This window comes from Takifugu flavidus, chromosome 5 (assembly GCF_003711565.1).
Source record: "Takifugu flavidus isolate HTHZ2018 chromosome 5, ASM371156v2, whole genome shotgun sequence".
Classification (NCBI taxonomy): domain Eukaryota; kingdom Metazoa; phylum Chordata; class Actinopteri; order Tetraodontiformes; family Tetraodontidae; genus Takifugu; species Takifugu flavidus.
The window spans coordinates 1,474,368-1,495,339 of record NC_079524.1 but is presented as its reverse complement, the minus strand read 5'-3'; the positions used below and the strand labels follow the sequence as shown (position 1 = coordinate 1,495,339).

Genomic DNA, 20,972 nt, shown 5'->3' with positions numbered 1-20,972 from the left:
TGTGAACGATGACACTGCCAACAGACAGCTAAACGATACTCTGGCCTTATGTTGCAATGTCACACACACACACCCACACACACTCACAAAACCCTCCATAGTCCACAACAATGCTAACTTCCCAATATGAAAATACCCCCCCGATGCACCGGACCCTCTGGCAAGATAAATAAGCATTTGCTGACAGGCAGAGACACAGCCGCCCCCGCGTGCCCCATCCAACTGGCAAAGGGCTCGATACATAAAGGTGCGCTTCCTCCCAACAGCCCTCGTTCCTCTCCCCGGCCAAATCGAGCATGTTATTGTCTGTTCACATCTGATTTCCTGCAGCCACCCAGTGGAGAAAGGGAGAAATCTGGACATGCGTTCTCTCTCTCTCTCTCTCTCTCTAAGGCACACACACACACACACACACACACACACACACACACACACACACACACACACACACACACACACACACACACTGACCTCTGTGCTTGCCACCATAAAACTGCCACTGATCTTCAAATACAGCAGAGCATCAATCAGTTTTTGACTGCCTTTTAGTGTCATTTTTCTTCTTCTGCAGGCTTTTTTGTCCTCATCCTCTCAACCTTCCTTCTGCTCTTTGCGTTTTCTTACAGACGTCTGCTGTTTCTGAGTCAGCCGGCAGAGCATAGGTCATATTTAGTTTATCTGTCAGCTCCCCCTCTCATATCACAACTGTAAAATATCCCAAAGAGATAGAACTGGCTAATGTATGTAAATCCAAATTGTTGTATCTGAGGCACTTATTTATTCCACCTTTTTATGGAAATCTTTTAGATCATTTTTTTCTCTCTCTCTCATCCTCCCCCTCTTCTGTCCTGTCTCAAAGTCTCTGTGCATCGTAAACTTGAATGATACGCAAATGTTTCATCCTAGAACCCTAACCTCTGACAGGATGCTCTGAGAAAGAAAAACACTGGGAATCATCTGAAAGAAAACTATTTTATCTGCCTTTTTTTTCCCCACCATGAAAACTACGGACATGGACCTGGTCAATATATGCAGAATATTTGTATATCGACACAATCAGCTATTCATAAGAGAGAAATGACTCTTCTTGCATAAATGATTGAAATGAATCCAGGCCTTCTGTTCATTTTGCAAAACATTTATGCTTTAATCTGCCTGATTTCGAACAATAATAATATTTACTCAGTTTCAGCTGTTTAAATGTTGGTCCTCGGTTCTAATTTGCTCCTTTTTCCCTCCTCACGACTCAATAATGCTCACATTCAGAGCCCAATTAAGTGTGACTGTGTTTATTTTTAGCTTTATGGCAAATGAATTAAACTTCTCTGTGGAAGACTATTAGACATTCCCTGGCAGCAGCAGCCTGCCAGCTCTCTGCTTTGGGGACGTCAGCGCTCAGAACACTCACCCCGCAGAGTATATAATCGTGTTTACTTGGTTCGGGTCCCAAAATAAGTGTTATCTTAATTAATAAACAAATTGCAAAATAACATTTTAAAAAAATAGAAGTTCATCAATTACCAGGATTAGCTGGGCAAAAGGCATTTAATCTACACAGAGGCATTTATAGGGCAGTGATTGTGCCACCTTCCTCATAAGCCTTTATTGTGATGAAATTGAGAGCAATAAAGCACCTTCCTGGTTCCCCTGACAAATCCTGAAGTCCTCCTTAAACTCAAAAGGTGAAGCAGTTAGCAGTCCGCTTCTAATGGCTAAAGCCGTGTGACGAATGCGTTGCCCTCCACACGTCCAGCGCGGCGCTAAAGAGGGTGGAAAGTCAAGAAAACAGAGTGGAAGCAAACGAGAGACAGATTGAGAGACAAAAAAGGAACATACGGCTTTTGCACGACGCGATAAACTCCCAAAGAAAACACCGATTTGCCTAAGAATGCACATATTTCAGGTTTTATGTTGATTCCCGTGCTGGCTACACATTTCTTTTATGATATGTCACAACATAAATTACTTATTGCGTGAATCCGCTTGAAAGATTTTTCTTTTTTTTTTTGTCTTTTCTCGAGCCGAACACAAGCTGTTAATTATGTACAGAGGAGTGAAGTGGAGACTGAAACCAGCATTGTCTCATCTGGCATCCTGAGTCCTGCTTTACGTCTCTCGCAACACTTTATTTCTAGTAATCTGCTGATAGAACCTATGGATTACGAACAGCAGAGCATCGTAAGTAGGTTTCTGGCTCTCTTACCTGAGAATTTGCAACAGACCCTTCTGAGCTCAGTCAGTACGTGTGTGTGTGTGTGTGTGTGTATGGGGGGAACATGGATAGGATGCACAGGCAAAGGAAATCTCCATGTCTTTCCTTTGATATGTATATTTCCAACCACTTTCTAAATCCGATACCCCCCCACCAATGCTACTCTCTTTTACCCGCCACAGAAGTCCTTTTTATTGCGGATCAGTTTGTGTTTTTACATCTTCCTTCTACATGATAGACGCATCTAATGTAGCTTTGATATGCTAGGAACTGGAATCTTCCTCCTAACGAGTGGCTGCATCAGGCTTTCTCCGTGAATCGTTGCCAGGTTACGGACACTGTCGTTTTCATCCCTAAATACACGTAATAATTAAAATGACGACTCCATCTGTGGCTGCGTGTCTGAAGGGGACTAAACCATCGTGGTCACGTCCCCCGTATTTAAAGTTTAATCATAAAGCTTGATGTCCAGAAGCCACTGTGTTTGAATGTACCTTCAACTCCAGCCACTGTTCTCAATTACCTTGCATTAATATTTCCATCCCTGCTGGCGATGATTAACTGTGCTGTCTGCCCTCCATCCGTCACTGCCTAATGGGCAGCGGCGATCCGCAGCAGAATGATAGCGACACCTTTTTAGGAACTTGTAACTGCCAACAAAACACCTCCATAAGTGTCCAGGTATCTCTTTGTTTTCACGGCTCTGTTCTTTATGGAGACATTAATGCTTTAGCTCTCTATATAATGAAAGATTTACATGAGCTGGTGGCTCGGGGAGGCTTTGGCACTCCGATGAAGTGCATTACTTTGGCAATTTAAGCTGATGCATGGTGTATATTATTAAAATTACACATTACGATGTCCCCTATTTACACTTAATAAATGTTTCCATCCTGCATACACAACAGAACGCAATAAATATCCGTTCACTCAAATATTGAACAACTAATACAAGCAGCCGTCCCAGAGAGTTAAAAGAAATTATTATTCAAAGGGTAAGAATCTCTTCACAAGGTGTAATGAGCACTTCTGCTCGATTGTTACCATAGGTGTTCCAATCCTGGGACTGCATTAGGGACCACGCTCGGATAATTTATGATTCCCGTAGTCCCCCTCAGTGGGGATTAATTTTGAATTATTTATACTCTTATGCGCACATCGAAGTGAAACATTTTAGCAGGTGTCAGACGCTCACTCACAGATGAGGCTAATGTGCGGCCGAGACCGGGAACTGTCGGCAGCCCCTTGTTATTTAAAGTCTAGGGATTTTTTTAAATATATAACATTTCCTCCAGGAGGAAAGGGGCAAACGATGAAATCAGTATGTGTCTTTAAATAGAAATATGCATGTTTGGAGTAAATCTGAGCTGTAATTGGAGAACACAAAGAAAGTCTGGCGTCAGGAGAAGCTGCCGGGCTGTTTTGTTGCTAACATGATCAACAGGGACTGGTTAAACGTATGGCTGGATGTATGGCCATCTTTCATTGGGTAGAGAGTCCAGGGTTTTATTTGTGGGATCCGTGTCAGGAGTCGATCTTTAATCATGTTTTTGTTTTTCACGCAAATGAAAATGGAGGAACGCTTCCAACCCTGGAAATGAAAGGTGCTCCAGGTTAATAGTGGCTTATATTTTCACCGATTTGTACACTTAGCGGGTTCTAATATCATTAGGGAAATCCAGTGCCAGGTGATTTATTTGTTTATCCATTTAATAAATCATTTGCGCCTATTCTGAATTTTAAACAAGCTCGGCAGATGAGGAATAACCGGTTGAGTTTGCCCCGTATAAACAGGAAGCCACATAAATCAGGTAATAAACTTACAGCATGTTTTGCACAGCTCTAATTACTAGTATTTTTAATTTGCCCAGTTCACACAGGGGTCTGCTGCCATGTGTCACATTTCATTGCTCTCTGGCGAGTAATGAATGATGTGATTCAGCCTAATTCATGTTTGGGATGGATGGTCCCTCTGCTTTGTTCAGTTTGTATGTGCTAATTAGGTCATGTATTGGAATAAAGTTCCTCCAAACAAGCAGGAATTTGTGTAAAATGTTGTAGTATTATTTTCCAAAGGGTCAGCAAGAAGAAAGTGAGTTTTCTTTTCTCTCCCGGGACCCAGATTATATTCATCGACATGCTCGTACCCACCTCGGTGGCGAGCCCGCAACACGTATAACTCAAGCGAGCCTCCTTAATTGCGATGGCAGCGGCATTGTCCTTGCCATCGGATCAGTGCTACTATTGTACAGCAAAGGTTTCGCTTTCTCACTGCTCAACAATGTCTAATAAATCCTGGGCTGGGGGACGTAGATGCAGGGCACTGACCGCAGCACAAAAGAGGGGAATTTGGGAAGAGGCTGCGGATGATAATGAACAGTATTTTAACTCAGCAGTTTAACCTCCGAGCCTGTCAGGACTGACCTTCCGCCAACCCCGGCGAGAGTCTGATTCCTCCCGTTCCTCTATTTTTTCTCCTCCCTCCCACCTTCACTCCCTTCACACTCACTCACTCTCCTCCTGCCCCTCTCTTTTATTCTTATGCTGACAGAGAGTGTACTGGAGTAAAAGAGATGGAAAGAAAAGGGAGTGTGTGTGCGTGGGGGTGTTAGGGGCTGGGATGTGTAAGAAGTGTCAGTCCAAGACATTTACATGAAAAGCAGTTAGTAGTTGAAAGGCGAGCTGTTTCACAATCTGCCTGTACATTTTCTTTTTTTTTTCTCACCCTCTCGTTGTGCCTAAGTCTCTCTCCATCTCTTTTATTGCCATGGTTCATGCCTGGTGAATTGAAGAGAGAGCAGGGGCGACCCCCACACGTCTACAGCAGGCTGGGAGGTGTTATTGACTCTCATTGAGGCCTACATGACCCCCATCCACTGTGACCTTTATACAACCTTTAGCTTCACCTGAGATTGACCTTGAAGGAATGTAGCTCCCCAGATTTATATGTCTGCTATTATCAGTGCCCTCCAACTAATTTCCCCCCTTTTATTTTCCACACTTGTCTTTTTTCCATTTTGCATGCAACCCATCTCCCTCTCCCTCTCTCTCTCTCTCTGTCTATCTCTCTCTCCCTTTTTTGTTCCTTTCTGTCTCTCCCGGTTCCCCAGCAGAGGGGAGCACGTGTAAATCAAGCCAGACCATTTTCTTTCGCACGGCCCTGATTAGTGCTGATGATGTTTCCAAAGAGGTGAAAGGGACAACTCAGAGGCCACCGCAGCTGTTCCCCCCATTCACCGCTTGCAGATTTATGTCTCTCCTCGCTCTTTTTCTCCTCTCTGCCCCCACTCCCACCCGTTTTCTCTCTCCCACATTTTCAACATTATCAATATCGATCGCGCCGTGCACTTAGAACCTTTCTATAACAATTGGCTCCGGTCGTTGATATTGGCATTAATGGTGAGTGCTGGTGGATGGAGAGAGGAGGTGGGAGGGTGTTAAATCGGTATAAAAGATTTATGTAATTTCACAGGAATAACCCACCGATGTCGTGCTCGGGGATCCGCTTGCACACACACGACCTCATCAGTGTAATAGTTACCCACACGCATCCCAGCTCACATCATCATATCGTCTTATCTTTGGCTAAATGTCGGCTTTTTATGGATATTTCATGGGAATGCTGGGATGAAGTCATACTTGCGAGGCTTTGGCTTGTGCTGCTGGAGCCGTCCTGATGTCCTGACCCTCCCTGTTTGAATGATGACCACCGAGGTCCGCCAGAGCTCCGTGGGTTTCAATCCGCTCGGCTCAATCGCTCAATGAACTTGACGGAGTGGAAAGATGCTGCTCCGCCTGTAACGATCATTCCCTCTAATTGCATTTAATTATTGTAGCATTTGTGAAGCCAAACCCACGATTGTGTTGCTGTTGTCGTCAGGAGCCGGGGTTCGAGTGCAGATTGTGTCTTTTCCCTTTAAAGAAAGATTCTCTTTGCCCTGGGAACTTGATGGGACTTTTATACTTGATAATGATGCATTATCCCAAACAAATAAAGCAAGATGTGAAACCAAGACACTGATCTGATTGTGAAATAATAGATTTTAATTTTCACAGGCAGCAAGAATTAGTTGTTTCGCTGCAGCCCCCTGCGTAGTATAAATAATTATGCACGGATGACTAATTTGGAGACACTGCATGCTAAGTATATAAATCCCCCTTTCTTCTTCCTGCTCCAGGGTTCAGGAAGAATAACGCATGACCGCAAAACAAAGGCAACATCAAGCTCATAAAATTAACATAGCAAATGACCTGAAGAAGAGGCTCGATAAATATTCTGATCTTATCACCTTTAAGTACTGCAAGACATCTTGAGAGCAGCCAATGAAAACACCCTCGTTAATCTTCCATACCCTCGGATTAACTTTTTTTACAGGAAACCATCTTTCCAGAAACTCCGCAGGGGTCGCGACAAGGGCGCCTTCTCCCTAAGTTGATAGATATTTTTTGGGAGATCTCTGACTTTTGTTCAGACAGCTCCGCGCTGACCTTGCTCTCAAACTCAATTTGGCTTTTTCTTTGGTTCAGCGTTGCCTCCCGCTTTTGTGTTACAAAAAGTAGCGTCTGCGTGTGAGAGGCAGTTCACAAAAGGGCCTCGTTTCGATCGTTCATTCGATCAGATCTACAAAGGGGTGTGCGGGGGTGCGGGGGTTTGTGTTTGTGTGTCTCGGTGTGCCTGAATACATCAGTTGTGTCACAATATCAGCACCTTCTGGAAGCTCTTCTTTACTCCTCGAGCTCTTTATGCGAGGTGAGAAGACGGAGCTCCCTACAAGATTCGATGTTGTCTCAGCCGAGTGTTGTCAGGGGGAAACAGTCGTTTTGGAGATGAAGAGGGGGATCAATCAGACTTAAACCCTCCTCACCTGCCATATGTGTCGTGTGTCTTTTGGCCTGTCATATTTTATAAACTGCATAATCCCTCTCATTTGATTCAGGTGCGTGTTTTGTCATGCTAGCATGTGGATGAAAGTGATGTCTCTTAGCGTCTGACTTTCTCCGGCTGCACATGTTGTGCTCGGCAGAAACTCCGCTGTAGGCGATGTTTGAATCTGTGTGCTTTGTAGTTCACTTTTAAAGAGTATCTGGTTCACTTCACACCACTTACGGATGTGAGCCTCTATGTTTATTTACTTCTAGGTTTACCCTTATCAAAACATTTAGTTACATTAAATGGTTTTTATCACATGAATACTACTACTACTACCTGGTGCCTGGACACCCTCAGAGCACCACTCGGGTCCCCTTGGGTAAAGGTACTGAACCTCCAAATGCTCCATCAGGACGCTGCAATGACGTGGTGATGCTTTGAAGGGTGCATCCTGCCTTTGCTCTTATGTTGACTGGCTTCAGCACCCTCCCCGTGGCACCGAAAGGTACATAGCAGTCACAAAAAATTATATATAATAAGGACCTTAGACTGCCAAAAGACTCACGATGTAAAAGGAAATCAACAATATATTGTGTTCTCGAGAGAATTGTTAAAATCATTATCATGAAATATGTCAAAATTGATGAATCCCTTTTTTTCCAGCCTCCTGGTCGCTTGGCTAATTGTTCCACTCGGGCTCCGCTGCTTTAGATCTGACTAAAAATGTCGTCCTCTGAGAGCACAGCTGTCTGGCATAAAGCATCCTGCAGCAAGGACAAAATCAACATCGGGGAAAAATAGTTAGTGTCATCGCTGCCTGCATCAAACGGGGTCATCTGATGGCCTAGTTTCTCTTTCAAGGTGTACTTTTACATTTGACTTGATGTCACTCTATCTTTACCATCGTCCTCACAGAGGCGCATTTGAGAGCAGACACTGGCAAAATGCAGTGTGTTTCAGTGTGTGTTCAGTGTGTGTGTGTGTGAAGGAGATACAGAGAGTTGCAGATGAGTGGGGAGGTGCCAGTGTGGCTCAGATAGTTCAGCTCACTCATAGCACACAGAATATATCAGTCAGTGATGTAGTACAGGGACTCGACACCACCCACTCTCTCTCACTCCCTGTGTGTGTCTCTTGCTCTCTCGTGTTACTGAAGGCTGAGCATAAATCACAATTATTGAGCCAGAGACACTGACTGGTCTGACCGCACGGTGCAACACTGAACTTCTCCCAATAAGCCTCTCTCCTCTTGTTACCCTTGCTGGGTGACACTCCCAGAATAGAGATTTGTGTGGGTATGCAGTAGCCAAAGGAGACAGGACAGGAACACAAAGTTGGTCTATTTTCAGGGCACAGCCAAGAGGCTCAGTGTCAGCACAGGGAAGAGGGAAAAGGCAGCTTGCTTCACCTCCTACAGTGAGCCAGTGACCTGGGTAATTAAGGGGATGTGTGTTTGTGTGTGTGCGTTTGTACTGTATATGTGTGCTCAGCCGTGTTTGACTGCTCGGGTGTGCATGGCGTCTCCACCCCCTCGCCGTCGGGTGACAGGGACAGGTATTTGTCGTTACCATTAGTGGGTGATTAGGCCGCTGTCTCCTTTCATGTTTGTAATATCAGGGGCTGCTGGATTATGGAATTAACATGTGCCTGTCAAGGTACCAATGAGACAGACAGGTAGAAATAAAATATGAGAAGCAGAGGAAAGTCACAGAGCATGCAGGAGCTCTGATAATACAAATTATTCACCGTTCAGCTCTGTGGACACACTCATTTTTCCCCCCTTTCCTGTCTGCATCTAAAAGATATGATTTGGGCTGACATTGGCTCCAGACTTCCTTACACACCTCTGATGAGTACGCTGACCTCGTCCTCCGTCTGACCTGATGTGACCTGCTGTCCAGCAAGCTTCCTTAAAGACGGAGGGCTGGCACGGTGGGAAATGGTCCCACGAGCTGCCAATGTGGCATTTGTGTGAGTAAATGTTAAGCCAAGAGGAAACAGATTAAATGTAGTGGCATTTTAATTGTTGAACTTGATAGTAACTTGCCACTCAGGAAACTAAGACATTAGGGGAATAATATAGAGCTTAGGATCTCAAAGCCGCATGGTTTTGCCCTGAAATCAAATGAATTCTGACTTAAAGGGCCCCTCAGTTTATATTTTATATCTTCTTTTCCTTTTCCACATATACATTGTTGTATCTTTTTATTGAAATGGCTGCCAAAGATATTCAAAGAGCCGTGTATGCGTAGTTAAAGGCACCGGTCGTCGTCTGCTCCTATTGTCCCCCCCGAGCTTTTACTAATAGGCTGTAAGATGTTGATTTAAGAAGAAGAAGGGATTGTCAGCGGAGTAATAATGGCAACGAAAGGCACCGGATGGAGACTGCAAACAGACGTGCTACCTGGATTTGCATTTCTAATGCACAATATCTGACACTCGCACATGTCTCCAGGTTAGATCGGGTCCGTGTTTAACAAGCTGCACCGACTGACACGTTTTACACAAACCAGAAAGATTTCACAAATTTCTCCTTTTTAAATCCTAAATTTTAGAAAATCCCGTTACAGCACAACAGTTGTCGACATATGTTTTTATGATTTTTCTCACATAAAAATCCAATTGTTGCCCCGTCGAGTTTTACAATTTTAACCATGCTAAAATAACAAATGTTAAAGTCGGGAAAGGATTGTAGGAAAAAAACCATGAATTCACGGCGCTGCAGATATCAAACATGGAGCATGTAAGAATATGTTCAGGTTTTTTTTCTTTTTTACAATAATGACTTACTGTATTTCCTTCTTCTATTGACAACCACCTTCAAGATCAATAGCTCACAGTCCAACAGGTAGATATGATTCAGGAAATGTGCTCTTAGTTCTCTGCACATAATAAGTTCCCCAGAGTATTCGACATGAGTTTATTACCGCTGCTCCCAGTCAGAAACTTTGAGGAGATAAGGAAAGGAAAGAACAGAGGACAGAAAAAGGGAAGACCGTGAGGGTGAGTGATAGGCTGCGTGTCAGTATTAATGATGAGAAGTCAATGGATGTTGAATTTCTGCTAAATTTGATCAAACGAGCTGCTATTATTTGCATCGTCACCAAGGTTCTTGTTTTTTTTATGTCCTCCATCGGGCCGGTGGAGTCCAACGACGCTCGTTTCGAGCAATAACGTGATTCATTTCTTGTAGAAAATGCTGCAACATCTGTTTTATGCAGTTTCTGTCATCTGCTTCTGCTGTCAGACAATAAAACAAACACAGACCGAGTCTTAGATTTCCGAGGCCGGAATGGCCTGTGTGTGTGTTCCACAGAGCTGTTGGACAAAACTGCTGAGTCTTCCACGCAAGACAAAAAAATCCCCAGCTTTAGACTTAAATGCAATAATTGTATGCATAAATTACACGTATGAGTTAGAGGACAAATAGAGAGTTACAGCATAGAGAAAGAGTGCACACTTGACATGAGAAGGAATGATGCAATGGGAAGCACCACAGGTGGAGCCTACCTTCTCCTTGTAATAAATGATGTCCAGCCCTTTAAAGACAATTCTATTACCTCCCCAGCCATGTGCAATCAGTCTCTGTCAAGGAAATGGATATGCACACGTGTTACCAAATCGGTAGCCAAGGCCCTATCAATACAGGCCGATCTTAAGATTTATGCCGCCATGCTGGTGGCTGGTACACACTTCTCTGTCTGAATCACAGCCAAGTCTTTCACGTTGAATCTAAAGTGCAAGCAGCCAAATTGAATGGATGTGAATTATGTCCTAAGTAATATAATGTTGCTGCTAATGTTCACTGTAAATATCTTGGGTTTGAAGTTTTCTTCCAATCAAAAAACAAGAACATTTGCGATAATAATTTGAGCGCCAAGGACAAGTGAAGGAGCAGTGGGACTCAGGAACTGCTACCTACCGTGAAGCACTGCTGGTTAAACTGGGGGCAGAATTCAACAGACCAACTCCACCGAAAACATGTGCACATAAGCTCGTATCAAACATCTATAGCATTATGAGGGTGTGGTGGCCTTGATGGAGAAATACATCTCGGAAAGAACATTATGATGTCATGACTTATTACTGAAAGAGCAAGCATGGAATTTATTATACTCTCATCATCCTGCTTGATGTTCATGGAATTTTACTCACAAATCTGATGCTTAAGATCTTCTCACATTTAGCATCATTCCTAGCTGCACCCGATACACTTCCCTCTGCTCGAGCCTGGACCGCTACATGAGTGGGAGACAGGTTTAAGTGAGACCTTGAGAAGAGCACAATAACCCTCCACTCATGTCTCTGATGGAGGGGGAAGAAATAAAACACTAGTAAAAGCAGAACATCTGGACTTCAGGATAGCACCCAAAGCTAGTGTGATTAAAATCACCTTTTCCCTCCAAAGATGTGACAAAGTGACACTCCAGATAAGCCGGCGTTATCACAACACAATTGTTTTTAGAATAATACAATTGAAGTCATTTGGCTTAACACAGATAGAAATCAGCTCACCTTCCGCTGGTGTCTGTGCAGCCTGCACGCTAAACTCTGCTTCGCTTTGTGTTTTCTTCTCCCCTCTCCAGCTAATTTGTTTGTGGACTTTTCCAATTCTCATAATAATTTCATCTTAAACTTCCCTCTTAAACCTTGACCTTGTGAGTTATTGTCAAGTCCTGTGAGCCGGAGTGCAGGCTGGGTGGCCGGGCGGGCAGAAGCAGGAAAGAGGAAAAGCTACGCAGACTCTCTGGGATCTGTTTACACAAACGGGAAGCTTTTTGGTGGGAGATAAAAGTTAGTAAGAGCATTGAAGTGCTTTTCCCATCATCTTTGGAATCCTCCTCGCTATGACCCTTCTCCTGTCACTTTAACAGATGTTCAGTTTATCAACCTGTAAACAAAGTCTGCATTTCAATTTTCTGCTAACATCTCATCGCCATAACTCTTTGAACATCACAGTAAAGACTTGGCCAGCGGCGTGCATCTGCTGCCGGAAATAATGCACGACGCGCTGACCTCAGAGGACACACGACGACGGTGGTGCATTCAGGGACGTGCTTGAATACCTGATTCCTGTAAGGCATTAAAAGAAAAAACCTGTTTCTCTATCGTGACCCACTGTTTGTCCGTTTAAACCTCCGCGCTGTAATCCCTTCAGTGTTCAATTAATCCACTCTCGGCTGTTCCAACTTTGTATTACTCACAGATTTGTACAGCGTCATTCACATAAGCTGTTGGTATCTATGTTAGTTCAGCCTTTGGGTATTTATTTTTTATTTTTTTGCAGCCTTTACATGCACCTCCGACTGCCAGACAGGCAGAGAGAGAGAGAAAAGGAGGGAGGGAGGGAGGGTCAACATCACATGTGATGAATGCCTTTCTACGGAAAGGCTGTACGGAATGTCCTTGACTTTAATCAAAACTATTTGTTTTTTGGGGGCGGCTCGTCTGTTGTCTCATGCGCCCATGTCCACTGATAGTCTGACATTAATGACACCATAAATCAGGCCGAGTGACGCTGGGCTTTTTGGTAATGTTTCCGAGCTTCTACCGAGATGGCGGACATTGAGGAGGATGAGGAGGAGACCGAAGAGTCTGTCGGAATTCCAGATTATGTGGGGGTTAACTAGACCCGTGAGAGTCTAAAGTCCTAAGCTGAGTTCTGCCAGAACCATGCAAACTGAAGAAACAGCATTTGAACCAAGAACTACATAATCACTCAAAACCCCAGTAAGAACCACAAATGAAAAACCCCTCCATTACCTTTAAAGTAAAAGCAGAGTAAAATCCCTATCTCTGTTTTATTTCCTCTGCTCTCAACTATCATCTTTTAACATTTGTACTTCAGCAGAGACTTTGGCCAAACACAACTGATAAGCCGCTCTCCGTGGACATGTGAATGCCACGATCCTCCGCCGCACATCCCTCATCTTTTGCCGCGATAGTCCGCAGCATAAACACACGAGCCCTCGCTGGGCCAGGATCTAAACAAATCTGACGTGATTAATTTGACAGCGGCTATGAGATAACTGTTCATCGAGCCAGCGCGCTGAAACCTCCACAGACAGCGCCGCAGCCCATTTGTGCGTTCGAATAGAGACAGAAAGAGGAAGGAAAGTCTGAACAGATGTTTGGTATTTTTAAGGGTCATGTAGTGTAATTCTGCTTGACTTAGCTGAGATTTTGAGGATCAGATGTTATGGGTCACGGTAGGGTGTTTACATTACTTACCTGTAAATTATTCTGGCGCAGCAATAAAAAAAAAAGAAGAGAGAAATAGAGTGAAAGTGTTGCTGAATAAAAACTGCTCATTCTAGTAAACCAAAGTTTCAAAAAACCTTATTTGTCTCCCCTCAATTGGATATTTATACAGTTGTGCATCGCAGCGAGTGGCGTGCGGCTTCTTTCTGTCAGAGTCGACGCAAACCTTCAGGAGACGCACGTAGATTGTAATCACAAGAGCTGTTTCGTTGAATCTCGCCTTCCAAGAGAAAGCTATCTCGACAGTGGCTGCCAAAAAGTGCGTGCGTTACTAATCCCTAGACGGCTCGTAGGCGCGACCAATCTTATCCATCTACATACTGTCAAAAAAATGTCACTGCCGTATCAAGTCGAGAAGATGATACCTGAAGGAGAGGTGCTGGAGGTAGGAAGAAAGACAGAATGCATTTTTTACCAGCACGCGCACGCGCGCACGCACGCACGCCAACATACACTTGCACAAATGCACCGGGGAGACATGGAGCTGTCGTCGGTTGACAAACAAATGACAGACAAATGACTTGTTGGAACACCTCCACCAGGCTCGATAGTAATCGCCCTGGAGATTGTGCCAATGGCATCTCTTATAGCGGGGGAGCGAGGGAGCGAGGGAGCAGGGCCCGTGTGTCATTTTACACAAACAAAAACCTCTGCCAGCCACCGGATGTGATTGCTTCCACCGCTGTCAACTGTGGCCAATCTAATCGCTCTGTCAATCTGGGTTACAGGGAGCGAGGACACGGTTTAAGGGGCTTCGGTGGAGAAATGGAATTGCAAAGGGTAAAAGAAAAAGGTGGATTTCTTGTATTGGCCGGAGGATTTGATCTAGTAGCCACTTGTTTAGATAAATACTGTTAAATGAATCAGATTATCCATGAGTGAAAGATGTCCAACTTATTTATTGACTTGGCTAATACCAGTGTACTCCTCCTGTTCATGTTTATGTGTAACACCCCCCCTCCGATGCTTTGTGCTTCCGGTGCAGGTTTATTAGCTCCACTATACGTACATGCACATTTATTTGTAGCATGTCTGTATGTTTCCATATGTGCAAGCGCTGTGTTGCTTTACGTAGGTTGCGTGTTGTTTATTCAGCAGTCAGGCTAATAGATAATTGGCATCATTGACAGAATATCAGCAGACTGAGGTGACCTCAGAGTTGGAAAAGGTGCACGTGTGAGAGGGTAATCAAGGACTACACACACCCAGAAACTGGTGAGTGTGTGTATGTGTAGAAAGACAGAGAGAGGGCGAATATCAATATGGTAATGTGTGTACACTTCTGTTTATGGATGCTGTCGGAGGCACCTGCAGCGTTAGTGGGAGCAAGTGTGCACGCACGCACAACAACGTGCAATTATGAGCACAGCGATATATCTTTGCAAAGTAAAAAAGAGACCCAGAACTATAACTAATGTATTAATCATAAAACTCTTTAAGAGGTGCGGCCTGAAATCCTCCCAGCTACCAATCACCATGGCAACCATAGCAAAATGTAATACAATGTAATATAATGTTAAAGAAAAATGCCATAAGCATTAAAAAACAAGAGTAGTCGTACAGTGAGACTCATCAAAGCCTCATGCCATGTGACCTTAGGTTCAGTGTGTTCGTAGGACCCTGCTGTTGGATAAAGTATAACGTGCGCTTTAGCGTCTCCCTTAATTCAATCAAGTCCCTCCCATTGGCGTGGTCGCCGTTCCAATTCGATTAGTGGGCTAAAGCCATCAAGGTTTCCTGGACAAAATGAATGCTTGTATTAATCCTCGCAATTTCCATTTAAAACGCAGGGGCATCGACTTGATTAATAAGGGCTGATGCTGAATAATTACAGCGCAACCATAGTTAGGGTTATAGGAAAAGCACAGCTGGGCCTGCCCTCTGGGAACCCCACCAAGGAGGGGGGGTCAAAGTAAAGCAATGGCAATGACTGAGGTGATGAATCTCTTAGCTGGCCCCTTATGCAATTAACGAGCAATGCTTCTATTAATTTGGTCCCCCCCTAGAGTGGTGACTGGTCAGATGTCTCAGAGTCAAGGGTCAGGGGTCGACCACAGAGGTCAAGCCAGCCAACAGCACAAAATAAGAGAATGTAAGATGAGAAAGGGACGCAGAGGGAGAGAGAAGAGGAAACAATGGAGGCACAAATCAAATTCAGTTTCAAGGCTTGACTGTGCATTTAGTTTAAGGAAATCACCATATTTTCGCGGTGATCTAGCGGTTACATCACGAGAACGCTATGAGTGTGAGGCATTCATGGGCGGAAGATATGATAGGAAACATCCCCTGCTCATTTAATTGGGAGTGATCAATTGTTGCACGCAGTGTTAGAGCATTCGATACAGGCCAAATCAATTATGGAGTTGAGCTGGAGGAAGAGAAACAGACAACAGCTGCGTTCTTTAAGGACCACATTACAAGCTAACATTTATCCATCTGTGCTATGGTCAGGCCAGAATGGCCACAATGTAACATTAAACCAGTGATTCACTGTCATCTATTACAAATGTCCCATCGATCTCCCCCATATTGACTTCCCCTCCAGTTCTGGGTGATGGGAAGCATTTTATCTCACTCCTTGTGTTTCAGTTCATGCTTTTGTTGCTATTTGTGTTTAGCACTTGTACTGGAAGATGTTAATCAAGGCTAGTAGGCATTTTTCTAAATCACAAAATACAAATGAACCTATCAAAACAAAAAGAAACGATTTATTTGAGTAGATTTCTGGCCTCTTATTTTTATTTTCATGCTGCCGTATCTGCCCATATAATCTCAATCATATGTACTTACATTAAAGTGAGATCTGCTAAGGCCATTAGTGCTATTACTTGGTACGCTATCAATCACAGCCTCACTGAATTCACTCTGGATGCTCTCATGTTTGGCAGCAGCCACTTCAAACGAGGCCTGCGGGCCTCAAGGTTAATGCCATATCAAATAAAGGGAAAAGTTGTTAAAATTAACGCTATGCAGACAGCTGTGTTTCCCTTTAGAATGTAGCGAGTGGCGATCCTTTTATGTCGGAGAGAAAGCATTCCCACATGTCTTCAAATATGACGAAAATGCTCCGGGGACGGACTGTCATGGCTGCCTCCTGTATGGCTTCAAAATACCTCTTTGTTAAGTGGTGGCGATGGAGGAAATGAAGCCTGACACTATTTTGATTCTGAAAACACCACGTGACCTGGCCCTGCTCTGATTATTACAGCTGTAAAGGCCTCTCATGCACGGATGGCAAATCAGAGACGTGCTAAACTGACCGCCTCTCGTGTCACCGGTTTTGATTTATTTTTATTTTATTTTTTGACACCAGTGCTTCTACACGGTCGTACCTTCCATTTCCGATTTACAGTATTGAGTTTGTTTTTATTGCTGTGTACGTTTACTAATGCACATTTATGTTTTAAGTACTTGGTAAGTGAAGCGATACAATGTTTGATTCTACAAGTGTAAAAAAAAAGAACCCATTTTGACAAGTTATTGAAACACAATGAATAGAACTTCTATAAATTTCTACGTGCTTTTATATTCACTAATTACTGAAAGTTAAAGTGTGATTTGCCCTCAGCTAATTTTGCCATCTGTTGACAGAAAATCTCCCGTTCACAACATCACAACAGCTGAACTCTGGTTTCTACACGGAATGAATACTAACTTTAATCAAATTGACAAAGCCACATATGCTTATGCTCATACAATTTGAGCAGAAGTTGTTCTCTAATATGTGGCGCCACAGATGACTGACCCTCTTGTGCTCCAGCTGCACTCGTCCGTCTGCCAGCGAATAGGCTGGATTCATTAGATGGCATGAAGATCATCCAGTCAGCCTGCACGTGCGTGCATGTCTGATTTTTAGTTTTGATGATTTCTGGAGATGCAGAGGCCAGTCAGGAGAAAATAACCACGGCTCTGAGCACATCCTGCCAGGGTCCCATTTTCATTAAATCTCCCAGAATGTGGAACTGTGGAGCCAGGGGACCTGGAAGGGAACGAGGGGTGCCAGGACAGAAAGTGGTGTCTTTTCTTATTGAAGAAGATTGGAAGGAAAGAGACACCAGTTTCTGCTTCCTCCTCTGGAAGGCTGACCTGACAGGGTCCTTAAGCCTGGCTCAAGGGGCTTATGCAGATTCAATGACCTTTTTTTTCCCCATAAACCAGATTTTACACTTAAATTGCTATTAGCGCGGTGGTGTCCCTTGAGGACCCAGCAAACCAACCCAACCCTGGCAAAGGTTAAAAGCCATTGTGTCATTTAGGTTGTCCTGCATACTAAATGATGTGGAACACATGTAAACTACAGAGTGGCTTTGACATTAGCATTGAGCCCCAACTGAGGGTGAAGGCTGACCAACTATAGAAACTTCAGGAGTGACACCTGACAAACTGGGCCGAGAGGGCTGTTATCCAAGGACCAAGTACTGGTTTACTTGACCGGTGTGGACACCATATGTGACACATGTGCACAGTTCACGTGAAACAGAGCGCCGCTCCGTGTCAGATGCGAACTCAAAAACTGGATTTGGGCAGCTGTTGTATCGCGGACGTAACCACCATAACTGTGCAGCACGCGTGCTGACCAGTACAGTCCGCCAAGGATTGTCCACATCTCACAAATAATGGGGCAATTGAGGGCATGTGCATGTGCTCATGCATGAAGTAATGACACACCAATGCAATACAACCGTATCCAATATAAAAGCATCTTGAAGTTTTATTTGGAATAGTTCTGGCTATAAAAGTACAGACCTAAATCAGTGTGGCTGTTTACCAGTGCAGCACCGCTGGACAGGAAGGGCATGACAGGAAATTTAAAAAAACTCTGTCTTCCCATTCTGAGTAAAAGAATGAAGACACCCGACAACTCCCACAGTAACACACACATCATTTCACCTTCTCTTCCTATGGCCGCAGGTTTGTTTGTCTTTAATTCCCTGCTGTGTGGGGGTAATGGGGACTCTGTGACAGCTGTCATTCTGCCGTGACCTCGGCGGTCTCTAGATCAGTAGCGGCGTGCTGATTGTCAGGATCGCATGTGCGCGAAGGTGCGCGCATTAACATTCTCCGTGTGAAAATAGCGGTTAAATACTGAAAGGGACGTCTTCCACTGGAAGACCCCCCAGGTTTAACAATATGCCACTGCTTATATGCCTGTTCAACAGCAGATTCCATCTGACAACAGGCCAAAACAAGACTCACACACTCGGAGGCTGATGTGACACAGGGCATTACCAGCTTGGAAGGCTAAATCTAAGTTGAGACAGGAGGGAGTTGAACTATTTTTCTTCTGAAATTATAAGCTTTGTTGTCGCAACATATTTAATTAGGGTCAAAGTACTGCGTTCCGTGCCTTTTACACCCCTATTGTGTATCAGCTTCCCTTTGTATAATCTTTTTTTCCCTGCGTGTCACTTTCACCTTCCTCGTCGTGGCGTTTCCATTTATTTTAGAGGAGCCAGCAGAGAATATTGGAATGGATGGAAAAATGAGACGTGAAAACTTGAGCGGACCAGACCGCTGCTCTGCTGGTACTCGGAGCTCGTTGGTGGGAAATGAACACTGAACAGGAAAGGGTCTAAAGTATATGGCGATTTGCTTTTTGACACATCAGCCCAGACTGTGAGGTTGATGCTCAGTTCAGATGTCTCACTGGGAGTGGCTGTCTGAGGTCGGAGCCTCGGAGCAGAGCATGTAAAGGTGATAAAAGAAACAAGTGGGTTAAAGGTGGGGAGGGGCGGCATGCAGGGCAGGGATTCGTATCTTATTCTCCAGCCTGACCGTCCCCTCCTTATGATCACACACTCCAGAGTGTGTGTATGTGTGTGTGTGAGGGAGACTCATGACTCATCCTAATTGGGAAAGTCTCTCTTCTCCTGCTGTTTCAGCGTGTTTAAAGTGATGAACCCAGGATGGGATCAACAGTCAAACACCATGGATTTTGTTGCCTCTGTGTTTGACCTCGTTCTGTCTTCCTCACCTCTGTGTGTATATTGTCATGTTTGTATGTGTGTGATCTAAAAGTAGATCAGTTATTCTGTTTGTGTGTGTGTGTGTTCGAGAGAGAGGGAGAGAGATTGAGCGAGATAGAATTCACAGAGCAGCACTACAGTATTGAGTCTTTCTTGCTTTGCTTTCCTGTTTTAGAGCCACATACACACACTCTCTGAAACGATTATATGTCAGCAATCCTCACAATTTGGGTCCTGCTAAAGCTGCTGTGAACTCATTGCACCTCTCTGGGGAATTATGCAAGCAGCAGCTCAGGTCTCACCTGCCAACGCTCAGCACAAGGCCAGTCGGCGATTGGCTGTCATGTGATAAGTCTATTCTGACCAGTTCAAAGCTGATTTGACCTGGCAGGTAATGATTATTTTTAGCAATACCTAGAAGCAACCGCGGTGCTTGTAGACAAAGAGAATGAGATGAGACGGACGGATTATTTCCTGTTAGTGTTCTGCAAAACCGGTGCGATATTTGAAGATGGTCAATTGAAGCTTGAGCCACAAAGAACTTTCTGCCCACTGATGATGAATAAATGTCATGCTTCTTTACCCCCAAACCAAATATCCTTTTTTGATTTTTTTGAAACTTAAGATTTTTCAAGTCTGACAGGAGGAAAGCCGCTCCTGCACACGCAGTGAATCCGAAGACAAACACATCATCAAACTAGTAGTGAAACTCAACAAAGCCGTTGCTTCATTCCCTCCCCGGTTTGCTGGAACCCCATCCGAACTAACAAAAGTACATTGTTGTTTAAATAGTTACAGACCGCACTGTATTGTCATCTCCTGTATTTTATTGTTCTCATCTGTTTTCTCTGCTGTGTAGTTTTGTCCAACACTAGGCTACATCTGCCAAGATGTTTGCAACAACCTTGGCGGATGTGCTTGGACCAACTCTATGATGAGCCGAATTCAACTCTTCACAAAGGAAATATTCATGAAAATAGGTGTTGAAATATTCCTTGAAAGAAAAAAAAGTCAAGGTCCTGTAGGTAAAATGGTCAGGAAGCGACACACAAATGGAGCATTTTCACAGTGTTACCTGGAGAAGCACTGGATGATTGTTTGCATTGGTTTTGAAAGGCTTCTATGGCACACATTGCCTCAAAATAATTCATACATTCTTACATGTGGCTCTGAATGCATGTGTCCTCTGATTGAGACATCTTTGTGTGCACAGGCTCTCTGGGTCGATGTAAGCAGGGGTCTTGGCAGAAACCCTCCATCTTCTTATCCCAGTAGGGAGCAGTTTGCAGCCAAACCAAACCTGGGCTTCCCAGCTTTGAATAAGCCCTCACATGGCACAGGCCAAAGGGCCGGCAAAGACAAGGAACGAGAGACAAAGGGGAAGGGAGAAGCTGTAAAGATAAAAATATCATGTTGGTATGGCACAAATAAAGTGGTCTGCATGTGCTTTGTGTCTATTTCTTTGCCTCAGGATTTGAAAATGGGATTTGGTCCATTCAGAGGTCCCCCCCTCCCCTTTCCACCGCTATTGTGTTTGCAATGAAAAAGGAAAGTCTATTCCTATTCCTGTCAATATTTCCCCCATATGTCATCTACCAGGCCTTCTTTACCCTTGTTGAGTCTTTTGTCTTTGTCCCACATCATCAGTCGACATAAATACTCA

The 20,972-nt window shown here is 44.1% G+C and overlaps 1 long non-coding RNA gene across 1 annotated transcript; it reads right to left on the bottom strand.

The window, feature by feature from the left end:
• Window positions 1-953: 953 nt before the first annotated feature.
• On the bottom strand, window positions 954-11,757 carry LOC130526403 (uncharacterized). The gene is made up of 4 exons (XR_008950727.1): window positions 11,598-11,757; window positions 11,238-11,320; window positions 5,852-7,846; window positions 954-1,760 (listed from the first exon to the last, which is right to left on the bottom strand). It is a non-coding gene; the product is annotated as an uncharacterized LOC130526403 (long non-coding RNA).
• Between the last annotated feature and the right edge of the window lie 9,215 nt (window positions 11,758-20,972).